Source organism: Cavia porcellus, unplaced genomic scaffold (assembly GCF_034190915.1).
Source record: "Cavia porcellus strain 051 isolate PalLab524CR breed Dunkin Hartley unplaced genomic scaffold, mCavPor4.1 scaffold_32, whole genome shotgun sequence".
Classification (NCBI taxonomy): Eukaryota; Metazoa; Chordata; class Mammalia; order Rodentia; family Caviidae; genus Cavia; species Cavia porcellus.
The window spans coordinates 26,530,317-26,543,721 of NW_026947515.1; the positions used below are offsets into that span (position 1 = coordinate 26,530,317).

The window sequence follows — 13,405 nt, forward strand, 5'->3', positions numbered from 1 at the left end:
AATTCTTAAGTTATAGATCCTCTTATCATCTTCTAGCCTTTGTATTATTGCTGTTTGTTTCCTTGTTATTTTTAATAACACTTCATGCTCCCACCTTACAAATCTGTCCTCCGGTTCTGATAATCTATCCTTAGTTTCTTTCAAGCTGTTATGCCAGCTTTCAATACAGTTTTTAGTTTCCTGGTAATCTCTGTGAACCTGCTTCACGTGTTCTATGCTTTCTCTATTTTCTCCATCAAACAATTCTCTCCTTTTTTTTCTGTTGTTCCATTCCACCATCTGTTTTTTCTTGGGCAGTACTTAGCATTTCTCTAACTATTCTACTTATATCTTGCTTTACTTTGTTAAATACTTCACTTTTGAACTTGTCTATGAGGTTCCGGAGATATCGCTTTATGTCTGTTGGTGCCGTGTCTGATATTGCATGTTTTCTGTCCTCATTCTCCTTTGCATTTACCTTTCCTGGATCAGTGTCCTCAGGATTGGGGGCCGAGGACCCTTTCTTGTTGCCTCCTAGTCTCATATTTTTTGTTCCTTCCATACAAGTGTATATAGGAGGCCCAGTTTCTTTCTTTGTGGGTTACAGTTTGTTTGAATCTGCTGGCTAGGTGTTCCTGCCCACTGCAGTGTACTAGGGAGACACAGACTGGGGCAGCCTATGCTGGGCCCACCCCTCCAGGTCAGTCAACCTACTGAAGGCTTCACTGCTAGGGTGCACTGCCAGGTGCAAGGACCTGTTTTGGGCTAGCCTACTGGGTCTTAGTCCGCGGCATCACCCAGGTCAGGTGCTCCCACCAATGCCGCTTGAGAGGGGAATATGCAACTAAAGTCACTGCAGCGTCCTGTTCTGGCTAGTCTGCCTGGTCCCAGAAGGTCCTCTGTTGGAGCCTCCTAGTCTATGGAAGGGTCCCCGTTCCTCTCACTCACCGCAGGTCGATGCAGGGCTCCCTGCCAGTTTCCGCTCTCAATTCGGTTTGCTGATTCCCACTCTCAGAGCTTTTGCACGTCTCTCTCCCTGCCGTGCTGATTTAGACGCAGCAGCGGCAGCAGGAAATTCAAGCTGCAGTTTCCAGAGGCACAGGTTCCAGCTTCAGCGCTGAGATTTTATCTGTTCCTGTTATAGCACCGGGATCCCATTTCCAGTTGGTTTCTCTCAGCTTAGTTCCTTCCTGGGTCAGCAGGGTATATCTTCCTTTCTTAGGTTTCCTCACACCACACCATTCCTGGATTCTAAACTGGCTATCTCAGAGAGCCTCCGTAGCTGCTGTTATCTCAAATAAGGGCATTTCAAGAGTTCACTTTTATTTTATTCTTATTTATTTATTTTTATTTTCTTTATACATTTGGTTTTAATATTGCTATCTTCTTTTTGCCTCTTTGAGTTTTACAAATTTTCTAGATTTTGCTTGACAGATTTTATTTTACTCTCTTATCTTTTCTGGATATTTGTGAAATATGCACCTGCCATAAGCTTATTCTGTATCACCTTTAAATCTGAGAACATTAAAATAGATATTTAAATGTTTTCAGTTACACTAATACATGTATTATTGTCAGTCAAATAACATTAAAAAGAAAGTAACAAAAAAAAAAAAAAAGAAAGAAAGAAAGTAACAACAACAACAATATCAACACAGGAACTCTGGGAGGAGGAGGCAGGAGGACTGCAAGTTCTAGCCCAGCCCGATCCAGGCAGCCACTGACTTAGTGAGACCTGTGCCAACATGATTCAAAAAGACAAAAAACAAAACCAGGCAACCAAAACACTAGGGCTAAGGAAGCTGCTCAACAGTTCGACCCTCCATCCTACAAAAAACAAAATGAAAACACACAAGAGGCTGGCGTGGTGGGATACACAGAGGCGGGAAGATAGTGAGGCCAGCCTGGGCTACTTGGCCAGCTCAAGGCCAGCTTGGCCTCCATAGTGAGACCCTGTCCCGGGACAGTAACACAAAATGAAACCACCACCCCCAGCATTAATGAACTTCAAAGTCCTTTTCTCTCCCACTCTGTTTCTGAGTCCCCGTCCTCCCCCTCCTCTCCCTCTTCCTTGGTCCTCGTTTCCCTGGTGCTAAGGAAATTACTTACATTCCACTTCCTGGCAAATCATGGATTCCTATTTTGGAAAATGGAGATTCGTCCCTTTTCTCCCCCCCCCCTTCCCTCTTCTCCACCCTCACATTTTGGGTTAAGTCATCACCCGTGCCTAGGTGACAGTGATTGTGTGATGGGGACCCGAGATAGTTCTGTCACCACTGAGGTGAGTGTTGGCATTAGGGTCCGTCTCTTTCACTGCATAGCAGTCAGCTCTTCTGAGAGTTCACACACATCTCAGAGCTAATCACAGCTTCTCAGTGTTACTGTTATTTGGTTACGTGGTTTACTGGGTCACTGTCATGATTTCCTCCCAGATCATTGAGCAGAGTTGTAAAATCACGCGCACTTCTGTTTCCCGGGGGGTTAGTCATGTCTGACACTACCCCCCAGCTGCTGTGACACCACCCCTGGTCCCCGCATCACCTGTGCCACTCTCCCCCCAAGATTTCTGCAGCCCCTTTTGTGGGGAACATTCTCTTTCTCTCCAGGGTTGGGGCTCCTGACCCCTTGCAGCTGTTTCCTGAGAATCAGTGTCTTGAGATTTTGCCTGGCGATGCTGGGGTGGTCTTTAGTCTGCCTCGGCACATTGCCTGTACATGCGGTTCTAGCTGAAAATAATTTCTCTTGAGAAGGGCAGGCCGGCTTTGTCTAGCTTACAGCTTCCCATTTCTGCTGTAGAGTCTGGTCCAGACCCTACCTTTACAGGTACCTTTTATCTCTGAAGCTTTAGGACCTTTTCTCAAGCCCTGGAATTCAAAATATCACTAGGATGCACCCAGGTGGGGCATTTCCTGAGTTAACTTTATTTATTTTTGTTAGCACACGTTTGCAGTGCACAGCATTTACATTCCTTGTGCAGAGTTGGTACATGCACATAATCCATCTGAATTCCTTTTTTGTCTTTTTCCTCCTCTCCCTCCCCTATCCCTCCATCTCTTGATCCTCTTCCCATTTGAGAAAGATCTATCTCCTACACCTTAGTAATTTTCTTGTTGCTGGGACAAAATATTCAACACCCACCAGGTAAAGTAAGAGAGCCAAACTGTGTCCGTAGACATTTCAGGCCATAGCTAGTTCCAAAGCAGGGCGGCATGGCAGAGGGGGAGCAGTCCATGGCATGCAGACAGGAAGCAGTGAGGGACCAATGGCGGAAGAAGGAAACATGTTCTCCCAGGCCACGCCCCCAGTGATCTTCCCGTTCCACCGGACCGTACCTCCTAACATCTATAAAACTATAGGACACTAATCCAGTGTCACACACCCAAGGTCCAGTCCCCTACCAAATGAGCACATGGAGCTCTGTGGGACCTCCAGACCATAATACTCTTATTTCTTTTTGTCTATTCTTTAGTTAGTTCTTTATCTGTAACCTGGAGTTTCTTGTATAAGAGAGACCAGGTAATGTTTGAGCTTGTGTGCCTGATTTATTTCACTTAACATTATGATCTCAAGGTGCATCCACCCTCCTATAAATTCTCCTATAAATGACTCCTACAAAAAACAAGTTCATCTTTCTTTATGGCAGGGTAGTACTCCATTGTTTAAATATCACATCTTCTTCACCTGTTCATCAGATGATGGAAACCGTGCTGCTTCTAAGATTCAGCTATAATGAATTGTGCTGCTGTAAACATAAATGTGCTTGCCTCGCTGCAATACTGTGTCTTTAGCTCTTTCACGAAGAGACCTAGGAGAGAAATATCCGGGTCACATGGAAGTTCTAGCTATGGCTTTTGAGGAATCTTCATACTCATTTTCAACCAGTTGTTCAAGCTTATGTTTCCACCAGTGTAAGGTTTCCCTTCTCCTCGTCAGGTTTTATTATTTGACTTTTGATGGTGGCCATCTTACTGAGTAAGATGTTAGTTCAGTGATGTTTTAATTTGGCCAGAGATGTGGAACGTTTTTTTCCACGCACTTATCAGCCATTTGTACTTATTCTGAGAAGTGAATGAAGGAAAACCTCTCCTCCTCTAAGTCGGGAGCAGGATACTTGCCTTTCTGCCAATGCGTGGCCCAGACCCAAGGCCCCCGCTGCCTGCTCTGGTCACACCCCTCCCTGGCTCCCTGGCCAACCCACGTAGGCCAGGTCCTCAGTCCCAGTGCCTACCTGGATCCTGCCAGACAGAGGGGCCTCCCCAGGTACCCTCATGACCTGTGACTCCCAGGACTCAGATGCCCTGCAGTCAGGGGTTAACACCCAGCACCCCGGGAGCTGCTGTGGCTTCCCTGGTCCTGACTGGAGGAAGAGCAGAACATAGTACTGTCCTTGCAGGATGCCCTTGCCACCCAGCACTAGTCCCTCTGCTCCCCAGGGCACAGCCACTCCTGGTGTCAGGTGGAGCTTTTTCTACCTGTTGCGTCACATCCTGGGGGCTCCAAGGTGACAGCCACGGCCATCGCCATAGCCACACACTGTGCTCGGCGTAAGTCTGGGTGGCCCTAGCGGGCAGAGGTGTGAGACAGCTGCAGGTGGAAGGGCTGCTGCTGTGCCAGGCCCCGGGAAGCCGGTGGGAGAGGGCAGCTGGCCTCTTGGGTCAGCAGCGACTCGGAGCGGGGAAGAACAGGCATGCTGCTCCTGGGCTCAGACCCCACTGCTCAGCTTGGCTAGCCATCAGGACTCCAGGGCAGCTGAGAACTCCACTCCTCCCCAGGATGGAAGGTGAAGGCCAGAGTGTGGTGGGAAGGACTACAAAGGTAAAACCCACAGAGGTGACGTGAAACGCTGTGGGTGGATTCGGAAAATGGATAAAGAAACCTAATAATGTCAGCCCCAAAGTGGAGAAGTGAGAGAGCTTTTAGAGCAAATTAGTGTTTTTGACAGTGTGCCCCAGAACATGGCAAGATTTCAGAACTAGAGGAAGAACAGCTTACAAGCTTACAGTGAATGCCTTCTGGAGCGGTGTGCAGCTGGGTGGAAGCTGCCAGCAGTGAGCCAGGCGCAAGGGCGGGACTGACAGTCCCCGAGCCAGTACACGGAGGTCGCCTGCACGCTCCCCCCTGGACATGTGTGGTCCCACAGAAGAGCAGGTGCAAGTGAAGGAGGATTAAAGAGAAAGGAGGGAAGAACAGGGAAAAAGAAAAGAACCAAAAGTTAAAAAATCTCCAAGATTCCGAGTCAGCCGAAGCAGCACGAAAAGGGCTTGAAGGAGACGGAACCAGAGCTGACAGCGAGGACACTGGTGGCTCGGCAGGGAAAGCGGTGGCAGAAGGGACAGGACAGGGGCGGGACCCCGGAAGGCCAGCACAGGCCAGGCCAGGCCGGGAGGAGACCAAGTCAGCTGTGGGAAAGGGAAGGACAAATATTCCGAAGTTGAAGCAGAAGCGGGTCATAAGCAGAGAAAGGTGGCCATCCCCAGACACTCTGAGGAGAACCGGAAGATGGATCAGGAGGCTCCTGCGGAAGGTAAGTCCCACTGGAAGGGAACCGGTAAGACAGCTCAAAAGGTCGGTCAAGAAGCCGAGGGAAAGGTCTCGGCTCAGTGTCACATGGTGACAGGTGGCCGCCATAGGTCATAGGAGGTTGTCCGCTCACCTTTAACAAGAAAGCCAGCAAGACCCCGACTTCTGGTGGTTACAGGACAAAGCCAAGCTTCCGAAATGATCACGTGGTATTTAGAAGTTAAATCCATTGCGTCGACTTCTTCCCTACACTGCTGTTGGTAAGATGTGTAATGAGTAATCACAACCTCAATTTTGCTTTCTAAAGCCATATTTTTAAATTAAGGAAAAGTATATTTCTGTTGGAACTTTTTATAAAAAGACAAAATATATTCTTGCACCAAATTCCCAATCTGTGGTAGCAGAAATTATTGTACTTAAAAAAATTGCATGGAAAAATTTTCTAAAAGTAACACAGTAGCAAATCAAAAAGCCCTTCCCCTCCTCTGAGCTGAATAATAAGTATTCGTTTTACCAGCATCGCTTCCATACATTGCTTTCAGATTTTTAAAAAGATGATCCAAGTTAGACACCAGCTGATTAAGAAAGGCGTTTCAGCTGTGTCTGCCCACAGGTGGGAAATGGTGAGGCCGCCACACTGGAAGCCAGCCACTCTCCAGGAGCCATGCAGAGTGCTCAGTGATGGACTTGACTATAATCAAGAGTCGGATGTGACAGAGCAATGGGGCAGAATAGAGACGCTGTAAAGCCACACACAGGGACAGCTGAGCTGGAAGCAAGGGGCAAAAGCAATTCAGGGGAGAAAGAATTCTGTTTCTGATGAATGCGTTTGGACACATGTAAGACATTGTACCTAGAGAGCCATACAAAAAACCATGGGCTTGGGCTGGGGATTTAGCTCAGCGGCATAAGCGCCTGCCTTGCAAGCAGGCAGTTGTGAGTTCGATCCCCGGTACCGATAAAAAGAAAAAAGACAAAAAATAAAATAAAATAAAATAAAAATTAAAAAACAAACAAACCATGGGCTTTTGTCCCTACCTCATAGCACATAAAGCTAGATGAAAGACCAAAATTAAAATCTAAATGAGTGAACTTTATATGGAATGAAACCTTTGTGCTTCTTATGGGTTAGGTAGAGATTTCCAATAGACAGAATTATTATCAAGATCCTTGAAGGAACAAAAAAGGAGAAGTTAGGTCCTTGTTTCACGTGGTGAGGATTCACCAGCTCTTCCTGCAGCCAGGAGCACCTGCAGCACTTTAAGGGTTAAAAACCACACCGTCAGACAATCTTGGCAGGTGAGGAAAAGGTACTTGATAAAATTCAATATCCACTGATGAGGACTAATTATGAAGAACTTAATCCCATAATGAGTTGTTTGCTAAAAACTGCACTCAGAATTTATACTTGCCGAGGAAATGTGGAAAATGGTCTCTTTAAAGTCAGCCGTGTGACCAGGAAATCACCCTGGGTGTCTCAGGATAACGGGGTTTGATGTAGGTTGTCACTGCTCAGGTGGGAGCTGAGATAGCAGATGTTAAAACATCGCCAGCTTCAAGGTCGCAGCTCCGAAGTGACAACACGGGGTCCCTGAACCCTGCTACCTTCTCACTGTGTCACGGCTGGAGCAAGACCGCCTGGGAAGCGTAGTTTTTGCCTTCTGATTCCTCCGATCCAAGCTGATGGAGAAGTGGGAGACAAACGTGGAAAAATGATCTCCTCGCCTTGAGATGATAACAAGATCCCCTTCAGCCCCAAGCTGGCTGTGAATTTCTTTAGGTTCTCGGAGAAGGAGAGGAAATAATTTGTAAACATTGTGAGCACAGAGACAGAGCCCCAGGAGAGGTATAGGCAGGCGCATGTGTATTTACATATTCATCTCTTTCTGGCCCCGTTTCTATAGCTATAAAGAGATATACATTGTAGGATTGGCTCACAGGACTGATGGGGCTGAGAAATCGCAAGATCTTGGATTCGGCAGGCCGGAGACCCATGAGACCAAAAGATTCCAGCCTGAAAGCTAAGGTCAGTTCAGGTCCAGCGACAGGAAAAAGCTGTGTTCCTGCGTGAGGGCTGACAGGCTGGAGGAATTCATTCCTACTTGGGAGAGGTCAGCTTTCTGTTCCATCCAGCCTTCAGCTGATTTGATAAGGCCCACCACACCTGGGAGGCCACTTCCTGTGCTCATTCAGAATGGCCTCACAGAAATGCTCTGAATAATGTCTGATTGAATATCTGGGCATCCTGCGGTCTGATCAAGGTGATACAGGAAATTCACAGTGTCTGATGCGTTATGATGGTGCTTTGCCATTGCCCAGATGCAGTTGAAAGAGCCCCTGATAAACACATGAAAGAATTTATTGCTAAGTGTGATGTGAGACTCTGGGATTCTGACTCAGGATTCGTATCAAGCACAGGAAAGGACACAGGTCCTTTGCAATGGACCAGGAGCAGGTATGACAGGAAACTCTGAGTTTGGGTCTGCCCTAATTTCCTTTCCATACTGGTGACTATGGCTTCCTGAAGGCCAGACCTGTCCCTTGGGGTGATGGCTACGACATTAGGAAACAGTCACTGAGCTCCTGAGCTTACCTGCTGTGTCAAAATCTGTCTCGCTGCTGGCTCTCCTTCGGTTGCTCAGATCCTTCCGGAACCGTGGACGTCTCTGATCCCTTTGTTCCCAGGGTTCTGGCTTTGTTTGGGTCTCTTCTCTACTGTGCGGACTGACATGCATGCCTCTGGGGGAGTCTCAGGATGACCCCCAGCTTACCTCCCTGTACCCACCAGCAAGCTGCCCGTATGATCCAGACCCTGCTTGGCATTCGAACCCCCCAGGATCTGCTCAGCAGGCTGGGCATGCATCTCGTGTCCAGAATGTCCAGCTTTGTCCCACTTCTACCTGAGGACAGCACCTGACGGTAGTTAGGTGCTTAGATAGATTCCCTTCTGGATTTTCAATTTCAGGTTCATCTTCCTCCTCTAAAGTGTCTTTGTTGCTGTTTTTGGAGGTTTCTTTGGTGGTAGGGCTTGGAGCTGGAGCGTAAAGTGGCTTCTGCAAAAAAAAAAAAAAAAAAAAAATCTGATTTTGGAGAATCATCTGCATTTGGCGCTCCAGTGCTGGGCCCTCTGCAGCCTTCGGGGCTCCAGGCTCACAATGGGTGAATAAATGCACTGGACTTCACATCCACTTCCCACAGACTGTGCCTGGGCCAGGGTCCTCTTCCTCTCCTCCTTCCCTGGTGCAATCCCTGGCTCCCCTTGACTTTCCTCCTCTGCAGCAGTGTAGAGGCTTTAAATCTGCAGGGAATTTCAGGGAACTCACCTGGCAGAGCCCTCTGACTCCACAGACCCACAGGAGAGACATGGAACGCATCTCCAGTGGCATCTGTCCCCTGCCCCCTCCACCTGTCCTGCATGGCACAACCACTGTCCGCCTGCCATGGGATCCTCATGTAACTCATTAACACTGTGTTTGTCAGTGCTTACCTCGAGTTCTTGTCCTGCATATGACAGTGCTAGGCTCCAGTCCTCTGGTCTAGAGGGAGCAGGACAGTAAGCAACAGCTTCCTGCAGGCCCCCAGATTGGGGCCGGGCAGGTTAACTGCTTCGAGCTGCTCCATCATGGGGGAAATGCTTGCTTCTTGGGATGCTGTCTTTAGTGGCGAGGGCTCCTTGGGTGCTTGGCTTCTGGGTGACCTGAGCTGAAGATGCGTCCTGCAGACTGCCAGGGATTGCAAGGTGTCCACTACCCCATGCATGTGTCCCCTGAAGTGAAGCCTAGTCCTGGTCAGTCACGCTGCAGGTCCAGGCCACAGCAGATTGGGCTCTGAATGGTGATCCCGCCATTCCCTAGACAGCACTTCTCACCTGCATGCCCACACGGGGAAGTTGCACTTGCCCTGGGCTTTGCAGGGGCCTGTGCAGGGCAGGAGCCCCAGGGCCCAGCCATGCCAAGCCCCTCTCTCTCCCCATATCCAGAGAGGGGCATGCAGATGGGCACTGGTTGTGCAATGCATCCCGTGGTCATCAGCCGGCAGGTGGGGGTGGGGGTTGCAAAGGGCCCTGAGTGGGTGGGGGAGAGGAAGGAGAACAAAGGGTGGAAGCGGGCAGTGAATGGCTCCTGACTTTGTTTACCCCTCTGCCCCTCTCTGGCCGGAGCGGAGTCTCCCTCCCCCTCCCTTGTCCCCCGTGACCTGTCTTGGCGTGGGGAGAGGGTGGGGATAGTGTGGTTCCTTTGTGTCCTCTGTCAGGTGGTCGCTCAAATGGACAGGATCTGGCAGCCACTAGCTGTGCAGTGCAGAAAGGTCCATCTGGTATCCATCCAGGCCACTGAGGGGCCCCGGGGGGCACACAGTGTGTGGCCAGCCTCAGGCTTCTGGAGCTGCAGCTGGAGCCATAGATGAGAGCATCCCGGCAGTAGGCAGAGGCCAGGTCTGCCTGCTCACCTTCTGCCTCAATGCAGAGCCCAAAATGCCCCCGGGAAGCCCTGAGCATCCTGCTGGGCTGCACCTAGGAGCCCGCGGAGGCCTCTGCAGACAGCTGGTTTGCAGGCGTTTCTGGGCAACCCCCGGGCCATGAGTCCCTCCATCCTTTTTCCTCTGCTGCTGGGGTCAGGGTGGGCAAGAGATCCAGAGTCGCCACCCACTCTGGGCACAGAGAAATTCATGGGCACTGTTCTGTAGCCCTGGGGGGACACATGGGGCATGGTTAGGGGTTGCCTGGCATTGCTGTGGGCACTGTCTGCCTCTGTCCAAGCTGGCATGGCCCAGCTGGAAGCCAGAAAGACAGCCGAGGATGATGCCCCAGGGGAGCTGGTGATTTGGTCTGACACATGTCAGGTATCTGGCCTTCTGCCTGAGTCTCCACAGGGAAGAGCTGCTGCTGTTCTGAGAGGGTGACAGTGCGCTCCCTGTGTGGAGGACAGCCGCTAATGAGGCCCCCGAGGGGCTCCCCACTGGGTGGCCCAGGTAGGAGCAGAGGGTACATGGCACTGCCCGTGGGGCCCGCAGAGGGGCTGCCTCTGTCCCCACCCCAGCCACCTCATGGTCTCTCTGAGGTCGGTCCTGCAAGTCGCCTTCTGCTCCTCTTATCACGTTAACCCATCGCATCACATGTTCTGGGACATCCTGTCTGTCTTTGAAACATTTACCTTACTTACCATTATTTTGAAATCATCCTCTGGTGTATTCATCCTTTCCGTCCTTTTTTCTTCTTTTGTGGTACTGGAGACTGAACCTAGGGCTTTTGCACTGGGCTATGTTCTCAGCCCTTCTTTATGTTTTGAGACAGAATTTTGAACTTGCCATCCTCCTGCCTCAGCCTCCCAGGTGTACCCCACTGTGCCTGGTTCATATTCACCCTCACTTGGAACCAGGTGTCCTCCCAGGAGGGCTCTGACCTGTGCCTGGCACAGGTCTCAGGGAAAACTTCTCCCCCAAGCATCACAGACTTTTTTTTTGGTCTTTTTCGTTTTTATCGGTACCAGGGATCGAACTCACGACTGCCTGCTTGCAAGGCAGGTGCTTATGCCGCTGAGCTAAATCCCCAGCCCCGCATCACAGACTTTTGCTTTTGAAGCAGGCTTCTGTGACGAACCAAACTGTGTCCCCTCTTAAATTCACATGTGAAGACCTTGATCCCAGTATCTCGCCTTCTTTTGAGATAGAGCCTTACTCAAGGTAATTAGGCTAAAATGAGACCTGCAGGGAGGGCTCTAACTGCACGGGAATGCGGTCTTTACAAGAGATTAGAGCACAGACACGCAGAGCAATGATCTGAAGTCACAGGAAGGAGAGGCTTTAGAAGCAACCAGCCCTGCGGCCACCTTGACCTTGGACTTCCAGCCTCTGGAGGCAGGAGAAGCCACACAGGTGGCAGGGCCCAGGACTCTAACTGTGGGCATCCTGAGAGTTAGAGAAAAGATGAGGGGGTCCGGAAGAGCCACTGTCTGGCATCCAGCCTCATGGGAGGCCCAGTGGGTCACGCAAGCTCTGGGAGTGGCCGCCCCTCCCCAGCCCTGTTGAGTCCGCCACCCCTCAGGACCTCTCTGCCCAGTGTTCTCAAGGTCCAACTAATCACAGTGCAGGCCGCCCACAGGATCGGTCATGGGGGGAATGTGGACCAAAACAACAAACCTGGCTGCTGAGGCCCACACTGGAATCACAGCTTCTCAGGAGTCTGAGGCAGAAGGACCAGGAGTTCAAGTCCTGCTTGGGCGTCTTAGTGAGACCCTGTCTCAAAGCTCAAGCATGAAAAGAGCTGGGAGGTGGTTCAGTGGTGGAGCACTTGGCTAGCATGGGTGACTCCTGGGTTTGATTTCCCAGGACTGCAGAAAACCCAAAAAGAAAACCAAGTAACCAGAGTGAGATGCCACTCCATACCTACCCGGACAGCTAGAATTCTTTAGAGGTAGGAAATAGCAAGCTTTGGCAAGGAGGTGGAGAAATTGGACCCTCATGTGTCGCTGGCAGCTGCCTTAAATGGTGCAGTAGCTGTGGATGACAGTGGGATGGTTTCTGAACCAGCAGCTCCACTCCTGTGGATGCTTCCAAATGGGTGGGGAGTGGGGCTTAAACACGTGTTCTTACCCCAGTGTTCATAGCAGCACAGCATGGAAGCAGAAAGGTGGGCATAACCCAGGATTCCATCCCTGGCTGAGTGGATAAATCTCATGTGGTGTAAACACGCAATGGAATATCATTTAGCCCCGAAAAGGGTGGAGTGCTGACACCTCAAGCACTGTGGGCAGGATTGGGCTCCTTACAGCTGTGGCCTGAGGGTCTCGGCTCTCTCTTTGCTGGCTGGTCGCTGCCCTCAGTCTTCTGGGAAGGCGGAAACACAGCAACCGGCTTTGGCAGAGTGAGACAGTGAGAAAGAGTGTGGACAAGAAGCCAGAGTCTTCCTGTGACCCGCTTTTGGGGGTGACGTCCTGTCCTTCTGACACATTCTGTTTGCTAGGAGCAGGGCACGAGTCACAGCCCAGTAGGCAGGGCTCACTGGGGGCCACGTCAGGATGAGGCTTCCAGGAGACATCACCAGAGCTGGGAGGGAAGCAGCTCGGTTCTCTCCGCTCTGCCAAGGGTCACAGCACCCCCGGGCTCAGGGCTGGGAAGCCCCTTCCCATCGGCTCCACTTCCGGAGGTGGCCGGTGTTTCTCAGGCGGCTTGGGAGTCATTGTCCAGGCCGACCATCCTGGCTCTCGGGAAGAGAGGGTGGCAAGAGCCCCACCTGGGGGCCCGAGAAGAGGTCGCTCCGTGTCTCCCTCCTCCTTGCCCCTCCTCTCCTGCAGCCTCTCGGGGCAGCCGAGCAGGGTCTTCCTCCACCAGGGCCGGTGGTGCACACGTGTGGGTCCTGCACTCCGGGAGGCTGAGGGAGAAGGAAGAAGCTCGAGCCCGGCCTGAGCAACTTGGCAACTCAGTCAGGAAGAAAGCTGAAAATAATTTAAAACGGTTTTTTTTAATTCAAGAAGGCTGGGAGGCTGGGGATTTAGCTCAGTGGCGTAAGCGCCTGCCTTGCAAGCAGGCAGTTGTGAGTTCGATCTCCAGGACCAATTAAAAAAAAAATTCAAGAAGGCTGGGACATGGCTTGGTGTGAGGGTTCAGTCTCTGCCCTTGCTGGGCCACCCCGATTCATACTTCCTGCTCCTCCTCCCCTTGACCACACATGCTGGGATCTGAGGTGATAACTCCTAACTTTCCGTCTCTTCTCCCAGAGCTCCAGATCCATGTGCCTGATGGTCAAACTGAGATTTCAGACCAACACTGCTCACACGGCTCCAGGTTTCTGCCCCAGGATCTTTGCACTGGCTGCTCCTGCTCCTCTTGCGTTTCCATCCAGGTGAGTGAGACCTTCTCTGCCCACTTCTCTGTCCTCAGTGCTGCTCCCCCCACTTCCTGTCGCTTCTGT

General features: G+C 50.8%; 1 long non-coding RNA gene across 3 annotated transcripts in view; it reads left to right on the plus strand.

Annotated features, from left to right (window-relative positions):
- Positions 1 to 4,463: 4,463 nt before the first annotated feature.
- The window catches only part of LOC134474287 (uncharacterized), a 57,715-nt gene continuing 48,773 nt past the window's right edge, over positions 4,464 to 13,405 (plus strand). For 2 of the 3 annotated variants that reach the window (XR_010045033.1, XR_010045030.1), the window contains exons 1-2: positions 12,978 to 13,089; positions 13,212 to 13,336. This is a non-coding gene — a long non-coding RNA (uncharacterized LOC134474287). Of the gene's footprint in view, positions 5,504 to 12,977; positions 13,090 to 13,211; positions 13,337 to 13,405 lie in introns of those variants that run through there. The other variant, XR_010045031.1, reaches the window with a different exon arrangement.